Source organism: Diachasmimorpha longicaudata, chromosome 1 (genome assembly GCF_034640455.1).
Source record: "Diachasmimorpha longicaudata isolate KC_UGA_2023 chromosome 1, iyDiaLong2, whole genome shotgun sequence".
Taxonomy (NCBI): Eukaryota; Metazoa; Arthropoda; class Insecta; order Hymenoptera; family Braconidae; genus Diachasmimorpha; species Diachasmimorpha longicaudata.
Genome location: NC_087225.1, coordinates 11,785,449 through 11,802,617, shown reverse-complemented (window position 1 = coordinate 11,802,617; position 17,169 = coordinate 11,785,449). Strand labels below are relative to the sequence as shown.

General features: G+C 39.1%; 2 protein-coding genes across 12 annotated transcripts in view; one reads left to right on the top strand and one right to left on the bottom strand.

Annotated features, from left to right (window-relative positions):
* The window catches only part of LOC135168434 (protein artichoke-like), a 199,795-nt gene that overhangs the window by 125,392 nt on the left and 57,234 nt on the right, over positions 1-17,169 (bottom strand). The gene's annotated exons all lie outside the window — the stretch shown is intronic.
* Positions 1-17,169, top strand: part of LOC135172440 (uncharacterized protein) — a 46,829-nt gene that overhangs the window by 6,520 nt on the left and 23,140 nt on the right. Inside the window, exon 1 of one of the 3 annotated variants that reach the window (XM_064138562.1) lies at positions 8,561-9,308. The exons of the other annotated variants lie outside the window; for them this stretch is intronic. The gene's annotated coding sequence lies outside the window, so the exon portion shown is untranslated. Of the gene's footprint in view, positions 1-8,560; positions 9,309-17,169 lie in introns of those variants that run through there. 3 annotated transcript variants of the gene reach the window in all.

Genomic DNA, 17,169 nt, shown 5'->3' with positions numbered 1-17,169 from the left:
CGACATTTGCCGGTCTATTTCACTGTAATCGCACCTATTCATTTTTACGTCAATATGAACTCAGGGGGAATCGTATGATTGGAGTTTCGATGATTCGGTTGCGAAAATCCAGCGAATAAGAACTCGATTTTATACCCATGAACTATTTTACCGAATGACACGACCAATCTCCGTTGCCCTGGAAGAATCTGTCGCCTTAACTTTTATTGGCAAAGTTTGTGGCGCCACGTCAGATTATGCCGATGTTGATCCTCCGTTATACTCGGGCTAATACTTACTCATGCATAACGATGATTCAACTAATTTTATCAGTCTTCCCACCCTTCTATTATATCATTTTTTTCACGATGATGAAGAAAGTGAAAGAGGAGCCAGGGAAATTTTGGAGAGTGTACTCGCAATCTAATCACTCTAAAAATATTTCCATCACTTAGAAATGTTTGCAAATTATGAAAATCCAAACTTTATGATTTTAAAAATTGTAATTTTCAGAGAAACTCGAACTTCATTTGCATTTTTCCCTTTAAATTTAATTCGAATTATTGTTACTGGGAGGTTTTGTGAATTTTGATCATAACAATGTTGTTAATCCGTTCGATCAAAAGATTCAGTACTACTCGCTGGTAAAAAAGGAACAAAGAAATTGAAATTCCATCAATTACTGCTGACAACAGCAACTCATTGGAACCATTGTATCAAACGAATCCGCCTCCTCATTCGAGAATTAATTAAATTGCCCTGCCAAATTAATTATTCCGGAATCAATATTTGGTAAATCAAAAATGGGGGAGATAATAGCATTTCGAGCCACTTATTCGAATTTCATTCGATGTACATCGACATTGATTGAATTTATTTTTGATGGGTGAAATAATGCTGATGGAATCATTGTCCAACGGATTTCGATGAAGGGATAATTTTTCCCATCGCGAGAGGCCTTTTAGCTTCACTCATTGATTGAAACTAAATGGAACACTCATTAAACTCTGTCCATAATCTGTGTCGTACTTTGTTGTAATACCGGAGCATGGGAATGAAACTTTTTGATATATTCATATTGATGATCAAAATGTTCGCTATTGATTCTCCAAAGTGAGTATTCGTCAGCCAGTAATCCTATTAACGTAGTATAAACTTTTAATTGAAATGAGAGTTTTAATTAATACCTTTATATGAACATTTCCATCACCACAGGTATTTTAAATGATAAAAATTATTACAAAAATCTAATCCTGGGTTTTTTTTATCCATTAATTCTCTACGAGACCCTCTAAATTTTAATATCTCGTTGTTTCGAATTATAAGCACTCAATTGCAAAATAGGCTTTAGATAAACATTCCCGGTTGTCAATTTGACCGTTTAACTGTGCATCTCGAACGTATATTGTGCATAGTTAGAAGAAACCTTAAACCTCCTGGAATGTCATTAAATTCACGTTGAGGAGGAAAATGCAATGGAATTTCCGACTTTATTTCACTAGAAATAAAGAGGATACATCAAGATCCAAATTTCGAAAGAAAATTGAAATTGAACTAGCAATTTTCGAAACATTGAACAAAAGAGTTTCACGAATAAGGTTGAACATCTCCGAAACTATTGGTCTGGAGTCCCAAACTTTCTTAAGACCTTAAATGGCACCAACTTTGAAGTTTCCATCTCGATTACTTTTTGTGAAACAATTTTGGCAAAAAAATGAACGAACTAGACTAAAACACCACTATTCCGCGAGAAGCCAGGATTTTCGATTGAGTTGGATAGGTGTCATCAGGTCACCTGTTAAAATAAATCGATCACAGGCCTCCTATATTCAACAGTAATTTGTAAAAAAATATTTTAAAGTAATTTCTATTCACAAAAAACCACATAACCCATCGAGCTGATATTTACTGGAAGTTTCAATATTAGTAGTGCAAACAGCTGGAATTTGAGTGTTAGTTTCCATGAAAAAAATGTAAATTGATTCGAGCAGAGACACGCATACATGCGGACATTTTGCAAAAATATAATGGTTTCATGCTTCATCTGCCTGCGAGGCATTTTCATTCAAAATTACCTCAAAAAACATTGCGATTTCACACCAAAACTTGAAATTATGGCTCTTTCGATATACAGCAATTAGTCGTGAATTAGTTTTGCAGTTACTTAGAATTTCATCAACCTCCAAAGTGCTCACATACACGAGAGAAGGAATGTCTTTAATGTGACGATTTGCTCTCCTCTATTCTCGACATCTAAAAACGATTACCGTAGAATTGGAGAGCCTGACACAACCCACCATTACAAAGCAATTCACTAAGCCCTTCCCTCCACCCACCCACCCAAAAAAGGCGAACAAAAACATTGAAAACAGCGGAAACAATAGAGGCAGAGATTTAACTCTAGAACACAGTTAAAATTTTAGCCGAGAGAGGCTACAAAAGCCCCTCTGTGATCACGCTCCCATAAATACTACCATTCCTCGAGCTTGTAAATATTGACCAGGACGATAAATTTCATTTCGTACGGGCTTTACGATTACGCTTTGATTGAATATGAAGCCCCTCACTGGCGAGGGGTGGCCTGTTTGTAAGTCCGTTCCCGTTGATTCATTATCAACGATTAACTGATGAAGTAAGGAGGGTTAAAATGGAGAGACAGAGAGGGGAGTGCAATTATTTGCTCATCTGCATTGATGAGAATATCAAATACCCATGGGGAATATATCGAATGTACAGTACATGAATCGTAAAGGGTGAATTGACTGTGACAGAAAAATTGGTCACACAAAACTCTTCAGGTCACTTTATATATCTGTGGTACAAAATTATCTCAAATAGAGACAACTTGCAAGCACTTAGTTTACAGCACCACTTTCTCGTCATTTATTTTTCTATTTCCCTGCTGTACCGTATATATTTAATGAAATTCAGACGCACATGATGATTGAGTACGACTGCCTCCTCTCATCAATGGGGATTAATTAATTCCGTCCCGTATCCTCCCACCTCCTCCCCAGTCCCCTAATGATCTTCGCTGTGGATATATTCCCCCTGGAGCACAACTGCTATATTTTCCAGGATAGATAATTCGATTCGAAAAGTGCAATATATCCGATGTCAGAGGCTGGAAAAGTCTGTGCTCACAAGGTGCACACCTGATAGCGTTCAATTCCCTCTCATGTTTTTCCCTGAATTTTCTATTCCCCCGCGAGTGATATTATTTTTTAATGATTGGAGACTGATGTAGAGTGTATGGAGGTCATTAGGGTGTGTTAATTTAATTTCAAGATTTATGTATCACTCATATAATTGCGGGAAAACAGGTCAGACAAATTATTCGTTATTTTCACTGGCTGACTACTTCACGAAAGGTGAAGTGGAAATGTAGAGTGATGCGTGACTCAAATCAATGAACAGAAAAATCCGTAGGTTATTTTCAGCTGCTCAAATCTCAATTTTTATAACTAACATTTTTTTATCATGCAAGCATTTTCAGATAATGCACTTCATATAAACAGAATTTCAAATGAAAAAGTATTTTTAATTTGACTAAAAACCGAAGCCCCTCTTCCTTAAATAATTTGAATTGTTTTATTCGAAGCAATTTCTTTTTTTCACGTAGAATTTCACCCTTTTTTTAATAAAAACAAATAAATAAATACTGCAGAGTCAGAAAAACATTATTTTCATGTTTTCGCGTGGTGCAATGAGATGAAATTGCGAGTTAAAAGAACATCACACTGAACATATTTACTGCTTCCATTAATTTCCATTTCCGGTCATTAAAATTAGAGTGATTTTATTCGGCTGTGTGTGGAAAGAGAAGTAAAATTTTATGACGCTACTGCATTACTATCATCCTCTCCAACAAGCGAGAAGTCGGCCCAACCCATCGGTGGTCGCGATACCAATAAAATGTTAAAGGAAAAGACGAACGAATAAATTGTGGACACGTGAGGAAGCAGTGCAATGGGCGGTGAATAAAACGATTCGTCGATCCTCAAACTAGATATACGTATACATACATATAGGGTTTCAACCATTAAAAGGGAATTTCTGGCGACCACTTGGGCGGTCGTTGAAATAAATTCACAGTTGTGTTATGCCGGTACAGGAGAGAGGTAGAGAAATCTACCCGGATGGGGCTGAAATCTTGCTACTGTTATAGGTTTTGCCAGGGATCTAGCACTACATATAACCAACCTCCTGGATCGTATATGCCATAGTTAATGGAGCCACGACGGGAAATTGGTTTGAAATCTCCTCCGGGCCTTTTCCTGGTGATATAACCCTTCGTTCCCTCCCGCACGATTTCCACCGCAGTTCGCATGCGTTCATTTGACACTGGCACACACATACGGTTCACCGCATTCTCCATTGGGATAATAAACTACAGATGAAGGGGATGTACACGCCCTTGTCTCACTGTTTTTTTCCTTGGGGTCGAGAGGCCATTTCACTTGAGTTTATGCCTCTCCGCGGATTCTATCGGTGGAAAAATTAAAGAAATTCCGTCAATTGCCCTCCGCCCACTGAGCCAGTAGACTCAATTAACTGATCGAGGTAATTAAGGTTTTTTCACTCCTCCTGTCGATGGTTTTCAGAGCTGTAAGAGTCCGGAGAATTATGAGAGTCTTGTAGTCGTGTTTGATTGAATTCTCAGTTGTTGATGTTGGAAAGTTACCGAGGCCGAAAGGAGGGTTATTGGGGACTTTAAGTTGATTAGGTTTTTATTGGGTTTGTTGGTTATGCAGAAGTGAGAGGAAACACTCGATAATTCGAGGAGAAATATCAAATAGCTTGGAGGTTGAGTCTACTTTATCGGAAAACATTGAAATTCCCGAGACATTTTCTAGGAGCTCCCAGGCGACGTACCAAAAATCCAAACAATTATTTCAAATTATTATCAAATCCCGATTTTTCCGTTATCATGATATCAACGATTCACAGATGATTATAAAAAACCTAGTCTGTTATGCTTGTAAATTCCAGAATGAGTTGAGTTTATGAAATCTGAGGAAAAGTTTATGATGCAAAATTGGCACTTGTTGTCATGACATTTTCCTTTACAGTCCCAACTTGACCTAATTTCAATATTGCTGTAAAACTTCAGTTTTCTTTCCACCAAGTGCAATTTATTCAGAATTCCGTACACAATTTCATCTTCGTTCCAACACTGTTGGCCCCCTTTCCCTCCCTTTTTTCTTTCCCTCATATTTCTCCGCCTTTTCAAATCTTCCAGCGGTATCTTCTCGCATCACTCCACGATTAATTTTACAAAGTTTTTCACCAGTCTTGTATATTCACCCCAAAGCCAACAACTTCATTGTTTCCTACTCTCCCTCAAACCGAGAAATACTCATTTACATTCACTTCAATCGTCCATTGAATTGAATTTAAACATTGAATTCCAAGAATATTTGTTCTCTCTCAATTCTCACACCCATCCCGCATTATTTTCCTCTGTCCATTGACTGGAACATAAACTCAACAGGATAATGAACCTAAAGTGTCCCCATCCCCATGTATTTACTAGCTGTCGACATTGGTCAAACGATCGACTAGAATTACGTATTTGGCTAGTGTGGGGTTAGCGTGAGCGGAATCAATTACCATTGATTCCAGGAGACTCCATGAGGGTAATTTCAATTCACCCATCGTCGTTCCAACAATTCCCTCGGTACTCTCAACTTCACCATGAATATAAGCGCACGCGTGTCTGCGGTTTGGGGGGTGCACTGCCCTTCGTGGCACTTAAGTCACTCCCTTACATATAGTGCAAAGTGTAACAACTTGAAAGCGATTCAATTCAAGGAGTCAAACCCAAAATTGCATCGCCCTGTCGGCTCACCATGTGCTTTCATTGACTTATTGATCATTAGGGTCTGCCATATTCCCATGGAAAAATCGGTTAAATACAATGCTTCCCTTTCTCTTCCTTAGTACAGAGCAACGCATGTCTTAAATAAGAGGAAAAAAGTGCAACTCTAGTCACCTCTTTCCTTAATCTCTCCGGAAAATCCCTCTCTATTTGTCTCAGAATTTTCATCCATTTCGCGTCGTCCGCTCGACTCATTGCAAGAAGATATTCATAGATGAGTCTGTTAGGGGTCTTCGGAGACAACCTTACAGGCTATTCGTGGTTTCCCTCCGTAAATGCTTGCAAGATGTACACAAACGACCAGTCACAACTCATACAGCCACACTTGCCAGTATTATAACGTAAGACAGCCGGCGAGTGGATGCTGAGGATCGTTAGAGGGCGATATTTATTTTTAACTCTCCACCTCGGGTACTATAAAAAAAGGAAATCATTTCCTCCGGCCATTTCTCCTGATGAATATATAATTACTTGTGGTGCAGGCTGAGGATAGAGATAATCTCCAGTGGGACAATAAAGCCGATTAGGAGCATATTTAATTCCTTATGATTAGATTTCTGTTTTTGCACTGAGAGAAAAATATCATATTGCCAATTAACTATGCTTCTGACAAGAATTTATTTGTTCGTTTGTACAAAACAAATATTATTGGCAAAATTATATTTTTGTCTCAGTGTAGCATGTGAAAATCTGCGAATACTGTCGTTAAAGATGAATTTCAAGGAAAAAGTCAGCTTTTCGTGTCAACTAAATCCAATTATTTATTTACTGGTTATTATCATTCTACGAAGAATGAGTTGTAGCTTGTGCTTTACCACTTCGACCTATTGTATTCTCTAAATGAGGATTGAAGACGTCGGAAGCTTTTGAAAAAACTATTACAATAATAATACACTATCAGAAATCTCTCCATGAGTTTTTTCATCTAAAGTACTTCTGCCCTTCGGCCAGGCCATACAGTTTCCTATCTATTACTGTTTTTTCCTTTTTTTTCAATTGTTTTATGCTTATGGGCGAGATAACTTGGGGAAAAATGGAGATATTCGACCCTCCGCATACATATTTGTCGTAACAATGTTGAATATTTTTCTACAAACACACGATAGCATGTGGTTGCACTTGTACGCCTGCTACAAGAATAGGAAATTGCTACGGATCCATCTGAAAGCTTAGTACCGACAAAACGGGTGGAAATAAAAAAGAGAAATGCCTTCCCGTACAGTAAAACGTACAATGATTTTCCAATTAACTATTATGTAACTTTCTATCTTTACAATGGTGTCAAACTCTGACACGTCAATGACCCTTATGATATTTATTCGTCACCTATTCATCTCCCTGATCAACCGATCATATTTGCTCACATCATACTAACCAGGATGCAGCCTCAGGGGTGCTGACCTACCCCTGCTGAGGTTATCTCCAGTCAAAGCGCCGACACCCATCCCTACACACCAGTTACCCCTAATAACATTTCTACCTTGGCAGCTCTTGGTAACGTCTAATATCCAATGTGCTCGGAGAGTATGGTAATTGGGGCGATAACGCAAGGGCCACAGGAATGAAAAAACAGAAAAAAGAGATGAATAAGGGTAAAAAAAATTGGGATGAAAAAGGTGCACCTCGACCAGCTGAGGAAATTAGAAGGAGCTGGCAAGCGCGAAATTGGAATCAGGTTAGGGAAGACAGTGGCACCCGGTGGTGGAGGTTAATATATACAGAATTCCCATATCTAATGAGCTCCCCCCGTACTAGGATTCTCTCGCTCGTTGCTCTTCAATTTTAAAAAGAATTCTCTAACGAACCAATTTTTTTTTCTACTCAGTATCCTCCACTCTTCCTCTACTTTGGACCTGCATAAAATCCACGTTTTTCGCCGATCAAATGAGAATCGACCACAATCTCTTCATTCGAATCCGAGAGCTCGTTTAGTCTTTTTCTATTTTTCTCATTCATCAGGTTTCCAAGTTAACGGATGAAAATAATGGAACACTTCTTTCGCTACTTGAATTATACAATAAAACGATGTGGAGCATTCAGACGGAGGGGAAATGGACATTCCAAGTTTCTCATAAATATATGAGGCCTTAATAAACGATCAATAAAATTGTTGAGGAACAATAGCTGTTGTATTGAGATATCTCCTCATGAATGCATAGAATAAATATTTTTTCAACTACAATTTATTCAGATTCCTACAATATGAATTTGAGATGATTAAAATACAATCAGCTGATTGCACTGAATATCATTGCCTTGAAGAATTCTCCCCGTAATTAATAAAACCGGCAAGAAACTCCTCAACTTTGCATCTCTACCAGTTATCCCCACAAATCCCCTGCAAAATACAAATTTCAAAGGCTTCTATATTAAATTAAAAACAACGGAGAAGCACTCACAGAAGCTCTCAAACCTTTTTAAAAGCTACGATCGCGAAGTTGCGACAATTAAAACCGTTACTCCATCCACAAAGAATGATGATTTTTAATGAACACGAATAATGAGTGTAATAAACCGGCCGAGTGTCGTATGCTCGTCCCTTTTAGTTACCCGAGAAGAATTTTCGCATGCACATTGACAATGCGTGTCTGGGCGTACCGGTCGATCGGATCAAAGGGATGCAGGCGACACAAGTGCAAGGCACCGAGAGACAACCAAAGGGGAATGAGAATGGAGATGCTCTTTAAAGCTGAAACACTTTATTCCGGGAAATGTGCCATCCTAATGTACATCGTTTGATATCATTTTGCCACATGTAATGAGGCACCCATGGAGAAATAGCATTCTTTATGGGCGTAACAGCCTCAGAATTTACACCAATAAATTGATTATTTCTTCACAAGGCGAGATATATAGTGCTATCACTCTCAATCACACCATTTCTTGAGCCTCTGAACGCGTCCACACGAAAGCTCAAGCAGTGAGCAAACATTTGCCAAGCAATCGACACGTGGTTCCCTCCAGTGATATGAAACCTAGTGACGCTCTAATTCAATTTCAACGAGACTTTGCCTATTGCATTTGAAAATAAAAATAAAATGTTTCTTCGAATCGCTGATAAAACATTGATTTAAAATAAATCGGTTTTTAATTTTTTTTCATATTTCGGAGGTATCGTGACGGACAAATCGTACACAGAGAGGGGTATTTAGTGATTTTCAACTAGTGATTGTTACAATTGAACGATTGATCACATATTAAAGAACTTGATTTTAATAAATTATTCATTTATGATTGATCAACTACAGAAACTGACATCGTAATAATCTGTCTCTCACTGACTTGGGGAATGAGAAAAAAATTAAATCATCTGAGTAGCCTGAGGGCTAATCCAACAAAGTTTCACATAATTTAGATCAAAGTGTATGAAATTTACGACAGTTTGGAAACTCTCAGACATTAAGAAACTGCAGCTCAAAAGTAATCCATAAGAATCCGGTGACTGCCGGTGAGTAATATCACTTGAACAATAATTTCTCGTTTGAGTTTTATCGTTGCCATTTCCAAGGAGTGTGCACCCACTTGAGAGCAACTTAACAACCCTTCATCAGATATCGTCCAACTTACATTAATAGTATATGTGTAGTATATGGCTGACTCTCAGACAGTCTCTCATTGACGAGAGGGACCTCTTGTCGGCACCACCAACGTCCGCTCATACACAGTATTGAACAGAATTGTGGAAAAAAAAAGGTAAATGAAGGAATGAAAAATGGCTACTGTTAAATACCAGTGTGCAGTTGCTCTCACCGTGGATCTGGCACGTAGCCAGCTGTTACATTCAGTTGAACATTTAATAAAATTGAAATAAAATGCATTACTTATTCCTCCACAATTTCCGATGTATCGAAAATCGAACAAATTTGTAATGGAAAACTGTCCCATAACGATGAACTCCAGAGCGAGACTTATTATTAAACTTTGTCTGCCCCACACCTTTAACAATTATTAAATTTGTTTAAACGTCTGACAGAGGAATAAATCCTCATCGATCAGAAAAATTACAAAATGTTAAAACAATTGTTGGCATTCTTAATTCTCCCACACCGCTCATTATACAAACTTTCCGTTCTGTCGCATAACCTTTCGGATTTTTACGATTCCTTCCCACCCCACCCCCTCTGCACCTCCCCCATTCACCATGAACCAAAGAGAAACCTCACCCTGAGATGAGAATATTGGGCCACGTACGAACATCTCTTATGCGGAACTTCCACTCGATAATAAAATCGAGAAACTAGATATACTAGAGAATTAATACATCGGTCAGAAATTTAATCCATGACTTTCGTCACATCAGTCTGACATCACAACCACTCGGCCATTAACGTCAGTAAATCGCTACGCCATTTTTATTAGATATTTCAACCAACTCACATTCCACCGCCCCCTTAACACAAAACCACGAATCCCATTACAGTCAGGATCTTCATTCAAAACTCAGACCGACCCATTCTTCCTCTCCCCAGCAGATTTATACTCTCCAATTAATTGTGTTTCATTAACAACGAAAAGTTTCATTCTGCCCTGCGGTAGTTTGTCAAACTTTTATTAACTACGACTTACGAGTTTAGATACCAGAGAAACACAAGGAAGCCTCTTCATTCTCAGAGTCCCTCGGGATATTTCATTCGTATATAGGTGACACCCACCGTGAGAATACTTTAACGCTTTAGGTCTGTCTTCCTCATTCCTTCCTCCACCAGTTGTTACGTATCACTCCGTTCTTCTCTTTCCCTGGCACCGGGTGGATTAAAAAACTTTTGGGTGAGTCTAGATCACGAGCCCTGTACAGCCATTGTGGCTTGTTGTTATTTTGTTTTCCCCCTTCGTATCTTATTTTTTCTCTCATCCGTTGAATTCCAACGGCATACACCACTGGGCAATCACTGTACAAAACTAAAAGCGATTTTAGAGAATGTTACGATTTCAATAGAGAACTATCCACGTATACTCGAGCCTCGTAAAAATCCAACGTTGAAAACAGATTGAATTTGTACTGCCTTTATACATCCCTATTTTCTAGGATGGGGAATCATTCTCCCCAGTCGGGGAGGGAGGGGTGGTTTTTTTTCCTTCAGCTTCCATTGTGTTATAAAAATATATGTTTATTTTCTAGAAAGGAGGTGCATTCTTATGAAAATCTTGGCTCATTCTGGGGTATGTTGGGAGCAATATCTCGATGGATTCTTTGGGAGTCGATTGTTTTTATTAGCAGATTGGCAAAAAAAATCAGATGAATTTGCAGTAAAAAGTACCTGAATTAAATTTATGACGAAGAGGTGGAATACACTGAGCCATTTTGCGGAATTCTCCTCACAAAATTCAGCCCAACTCCAATGTCGGCATATTATTCCAGGGTGAATCAATAGAAATGTTACATTTCATCCGAATTTATGTATGAGTTAAACAAGCCCTTTATTCTTCCAAACCCCGCGAAATTCTCCAAGTTAAAAGTCCCATCTGTTGGTCTACTCCGTGAGAAAGAAAAACTTGACCACAAAAATCAGAAGCCTGTGCAGACCACACGTCCCTAAAAGTCCTCAACTATATGCCCTAACCACAGGAAGAACTATCTCTCAGCACCTCGGTCCAACCCATATTGTGACAAAGTTTTATCTCAGTGGCTTAGTAACAACTTCACCATACCTTCTCCCCCTCACTTTCACAATTGGTGGATCGGAATATCGATGAGTTTGACGTGAATCAAATTTTCCCTCGAAAAGAATATTGGCTGAAAAAGCAGCCAAGTTAAAAGCTAAAAACTCAATTGGAGTAGCTTCAAATTTTTCCCATCAATTAAACTCCAAGTGAATCAACACTCGATGGTTCCATTTCAGTATTGAACTGGGTCACACCGGCAAAAGAGTAAATTCCATTCGTAATTGTTTGTTGATGGATTAACAGAGCAGTTCATGTGCAATTATCACACTCGTCGATAGGTGTATGTCAATGAGTGAATAGAAGTAATCACTGATAAATTCCGGAAACTACATTAGCATACAACGATTTTGTATTTTATGGATTGACTTGCAAACGTACGTGATGATGCACTTCTGGAATCATGGCCTGACTTGTTTGTGAAATTTACCCTAAATCATGAAGAGCCTGATAATTTTAATCAATGAATTTCCGCACAATCAAACTAATTAAACACAATACGACTCCTTCAGCAGAGCCGATAACAAATTCATCCTCTGAGTTAAATAATATGATCACTCCATCCTGATACAACAATATCTTTCTAATCAACTCCCTGAAAAATTCAATCCACATCTCACCCAGCGGTGATCAATCTCCAGTTGATTGTTGACAAGTCAACAGAACATCAGTTTCCATGCAATTATCACCAACTGTCCGACATCCATCAATACATGAATAGCACCTGTGCACCATTGAATTCGATACATTACGGAGGTGATATTCATGGCCATCTCCATGACCATTGAATTGATTGATCAGTCGATCACAATCATTCGCAACAGGCTGAGGGCCTCCAGAGACATCATGACGCCTGATTGGAGTGAGGAGGCATATTCTCCTTCCTCCCTAGCTCGTGTCAACCGATAGATTGTGGTAATTCACACACCGTTGAATCTGAGAATCTGCAGATCCGGCTGTCGAATGCACAGGCCCATGAATAAGCGATGCAGCCGAAAAATAAAAAGAAGATGAAACATTTGACGCTATGAATGAAACAAAAATGAACGACGCGCATAACTGTGAATGTGAAATGAAAAATAGGGAAAGAAAAATTTAATAAATGGTCTAGATGAAAGGTGAGGCCATAAAGGTGGCAGCGTCAGTCCTCGTCAATGCCTCGGGCCATCGTTATAACCCACCCACCCGACAGGAGCGAATGTTGCGAGGATCTCGAGCTCTCCTCGACGATTGCAACAATAACAATGGTGAGAGAATGCTTCTGGGAATTTTCCATCTCTATTTGCGTTTGGGAGGAGGGGGAGAGGGGCGTGAGGGACATTTGTCACACATACACACGCACACACACACACACACACACCCACATACCCGCAGACATGAGAACGTATGCGCTGATGCTCCCCGGCCAAATGTGTTTCCATGTGTATATATTGAAATGGAAGCATCCGGTAATTGCGACTCAGGGGAATAACCGAATATTCGATTTCCGGCTGGTCTGTTCGTGAATGAAAGCAACCTACCCTGACTTTAAAAAATACACTTCACTTGTCATGGCTGAGTTGAAGGGGAATTGTCACATTAATTTTGCTCCCATATTTTCAACATATCGGAAAAATTACGGGAAAAATTGAGAAGAAATGTCTGGGACGTTTCGATTTCAATCAAGGGGCTTTATGAATTGATAATTACATTATATCGCGAGGTCTTCAAGCTATATGATTATTTAAACAATAGATGTTATTTAGATATGAATGATATAAATTCAGTCACGACAAGTGATGCGGTTATGATGAATCGATACTCGCATTCGAACAAATCATTCTTGACACAAGATGAGTATGAATGGTGGATTGACAGAGATGAACTTGTGGAGAAGGATAAACAAGTTATGAATGACAAATGGCTGATCGGAAACACCGACAATTCAGCGATCTGGGGGAACGCGGGTGAGCCCTTCGGCTCAGTGTTGTGAGCGAATCGTCGTGGAGGAGGTTCCGAACTTAGTTGAGATAGATCTTCAATACTTCAGGGATCGAAGGATGAAATATGAAGGATAGGTCCGACTAATAACTAGTTGAACTCTACTGTACTGCAACGTTTCCCCCATTTATGGCATTCTAAATGTGGTAGAGCTCTTTTTCATTCCCTTTGATATTTTTTAAAATAAATATTCAAAGAGGAATTGATAAATCTATCGAATTTGTAATGCGTCGCAATAAGATTTTCTAAAAAATATTTTTCCACTTACAATTCTCCCTCCCAGTACCATAATTACTTTACACAAACCCCTCCCTCCCTCAACCAACGCTTCTGGCTTCCCTCTTTATAATAAACACACATTACCAGACAGACACAAAGTGACGAGTGGCACGTGTGCCCTATTGCACACTCGGTTAAGGTTGAGCTTGCTCATAACCCGGTAAAAAGGGCTCTAGAAGGGTTCGTGGATAGACTAGACTGACTAGGAGAGTCCAGAGTGGAGTGTGGCCCACTCCAGGGCGTCATTACCGTAGTGTCCCGTAACGGTGCGATGCACAATTTCATTAGCACCGTACGCCTTCAGTGTAGCCCCCCTTCTCTGTATTCTCAAACCAGCAAGCTACATTATGCAGATCCATCCCTCCGAGAATGCAGCCGATAGTTACGTACACATTTCCGGGATTCTCTGTGACGCCTGACCCCTTCATCCCTACCCCCTTCTCCACTCATCCCCGACTGCTGTCCGTCCCCCTATTTTCCACTTGCACCAATATGCACTACATAGCTTGGCGTCATTACGCCGATAGTGGGCCATGTTTTACCGGTGAATACCCTCGAGAAAATCGAGCCGAATGTGTGGGAGCCCTTGAGCGATAAAAAAAATAAATTGAAAAATTAATGAGTATTGAAGCTCGTAATTGGTTGGACACGTCAATGGTGAATTTCCCCAGTTGTCCTGAATTTGGTCTGGAGAATTCAATAAATTGTTGAATTACTGGTGGTGGCAGCCAACCGAATTGGTACGGAAAATCGAATCAAATGGAGATGTTGCCTTCGGGCGTTTCTCTGATTACCATCCCATTAGATTTACGATTAGACTGCCTCTCCATCCCTCCCTCTCTTGTGGTTCTCATTTTCTTTCGTCTCCATACGAGATTTATTCCGTTTTCACGGGAATTGTTCCATTTTATCTGCACTGGTACTCCAAGATTTCACGTGTTTTGTATTCCTTTGTCGATGTATCTCAGTTGAATGATGAAATGGCTTGGGTTGATATTATCTCGAGTGAATACAAGTCGGATATTCCTTTGTGAATCAATATGCAGGATTCGAGAGGAGATTTTTTACGAGTTGAGAAGGTGAGTGGAAATGATGTGGATTCGGATCAAGTTTTTGTGACAGTCCCTACGTTCACCCAGTGCTAAAACCCGGATTTTGGTTCACTCGTTGCGAAATAAAGTTTTTATTTGAATTGAAATTTTTGCGATTGCGAAATTGCAACTTTTAACAATTTATAAGTTTTTAAATTAATTAATTTTTGTTTGATCTAAATAGAGTCTTTGGTGATTATGAATTTAATGTCAGTTATTTTATTCAACCACCACTAGAAACACCAAATGGACGGAGATGAAACGAAAAAAATTTCAATATTGCAATCGTCAATGGATTGGTGAATTCAGCTGACAGAATCAGCATGTTTTCACAGCCTCGGCGAAAGCCGGGTGACATAAAAAAAAACTCCATGGAAAATTACGTGACGAGTCACGTAATCCTGTGGCGGAACGCTTATGTCAGGAATTTTTATGGACATTCGACAGACAAAAGATAAATATTCCCTGTCAAATCCGAAAACTCCGTTAAAATCGTATTTTTAGTGAAGCCGCCTGGTAATTATCATTGAAAATTTAAACTCGTACAAGAATTATTCACTATCCTGACCGCAGAAAGCATAAACTTTGATGCTTTGACGAGTGCAATACCCCTACACGAAAGAAAAAACACTCAACAAGTCGTTGACACCGATGATGCCCTAAACATTCAAATCCTTTCATTCTTGCAAACGCGCGTTAGCATCTAGAAAACATTTACAAAGTCGTGAAAGTGCTCAAAGTATCCCGAAAAATGCTGAAAATTCATACATCAGTTTTCTTACGATTTCCATATTAAAAAAAAACACTTCGCCCTCCAGTACCTCCAGAATATTCCCTCTGGAACTCCACTCCGAATTTCATTTTCTTCTTCTCAAACATATAAATTCAAATTGCACACGAGAGCAGAAGAGTATAATTCAAAAATTTCAATAAACATCTCTACATGCTCAACCGATACATATAGCCACCTGAAAACTCTGGAAACTTCATTGAAATAAGATTTTGCTGAGTTTGAGTTGAGTACCTTAGGATGCTATGATACATACATCACCAGGTGTCAATGGAGTGTTCTGCCCCCTACCTGCGCTTGGCTGGGTAAACTCAACCGTATGTACATGAACCGAATGGACTTCTGTAAACTTTAATTCAATTCTCAAACGCCTGGTGTGCCGTACAGTTAACTTAAGAGGAAGGAGGGAGTCTCGGTGAGAAGGCTGAAGATGATTTTCATAGGAACACCAGTTATATCCAGTTATACACGTTTACGGAATATCTAAACATTTCGCTGGTACTTCCGGTAGATGTGTGGGTGTGTTAAGAAAGGGGAAGGGGGTGAGAGAGGCCTCAAAACGATATTTTACATTGAAAGTCGTGTGTGCACCTCGGCACGAGCATTTAAACTTTAAATATTCAGGGCTCATATGCAGTATCTCTTCCTATACCGAGCGAATACAGTCTGCGCCCATTTTCGTTATCTCACATTGAGGAAAAATGTGCGCAACACGTCTTCCGGGTAATGGTTAAGCTCTGAAAATGAAATGAGTAATGTAATTTTTTTTATCCCTTTGCGTGGGGGAAAATGAAGTGAGTATTTAGAAAATTAAACGTTGAATGGCGTACACTGAGAGAACAAATTAATTATGAGAGAAGTTGAAAGGCCGACGGAGGCTTTATGGTTATATCACTGATTTTCAGAATTCCAACCATTACCAATTTTTTGGTATTTAATTGTCGAAAGATGTGGAGATAATAGAGGTGTTGAGTCACATTTAGATTGAGGAAAAATGTTGTGGAAAGTTCCTGTCAAGGGATCTTGACTTCGAGGGAATGTCAAATGTTCAAAAATAATAGAGTAAAGTTGGAACTTTTAAAGTGATCGTTCTATCAAATACTTCAGTTCCCAGTGATGGAAACACAAGTAAAACTGCCTCTTAATCATCGTAAAAACCTTTAATTTGTCGCGTTCCAAATTCCACCGCTTCTTCAATAGTTATCGACATATTTCCCGTGAGATTGACACATTTCTGTAAATGCATAGTACCTCCGCATTTACTTCAGCACTAAAAACGCTGATTGAAAATGTGGGAAAACACGAACACGAATCATGTTTTCCTTACGATAAAAAATATGGAATGAATCGTTGCAAATAGCACTGTTTGATTCAATCCGAACGAATCCGTGAACTGAACAAATTTAAATATTCCCGCAAAAAACGAAAACTCCACGTAGAACAATGGATTGAGTGGAAAAGAACGGTATTTTTTTGTCGTTTACATATTCACGGAAAAAGTCAAACAC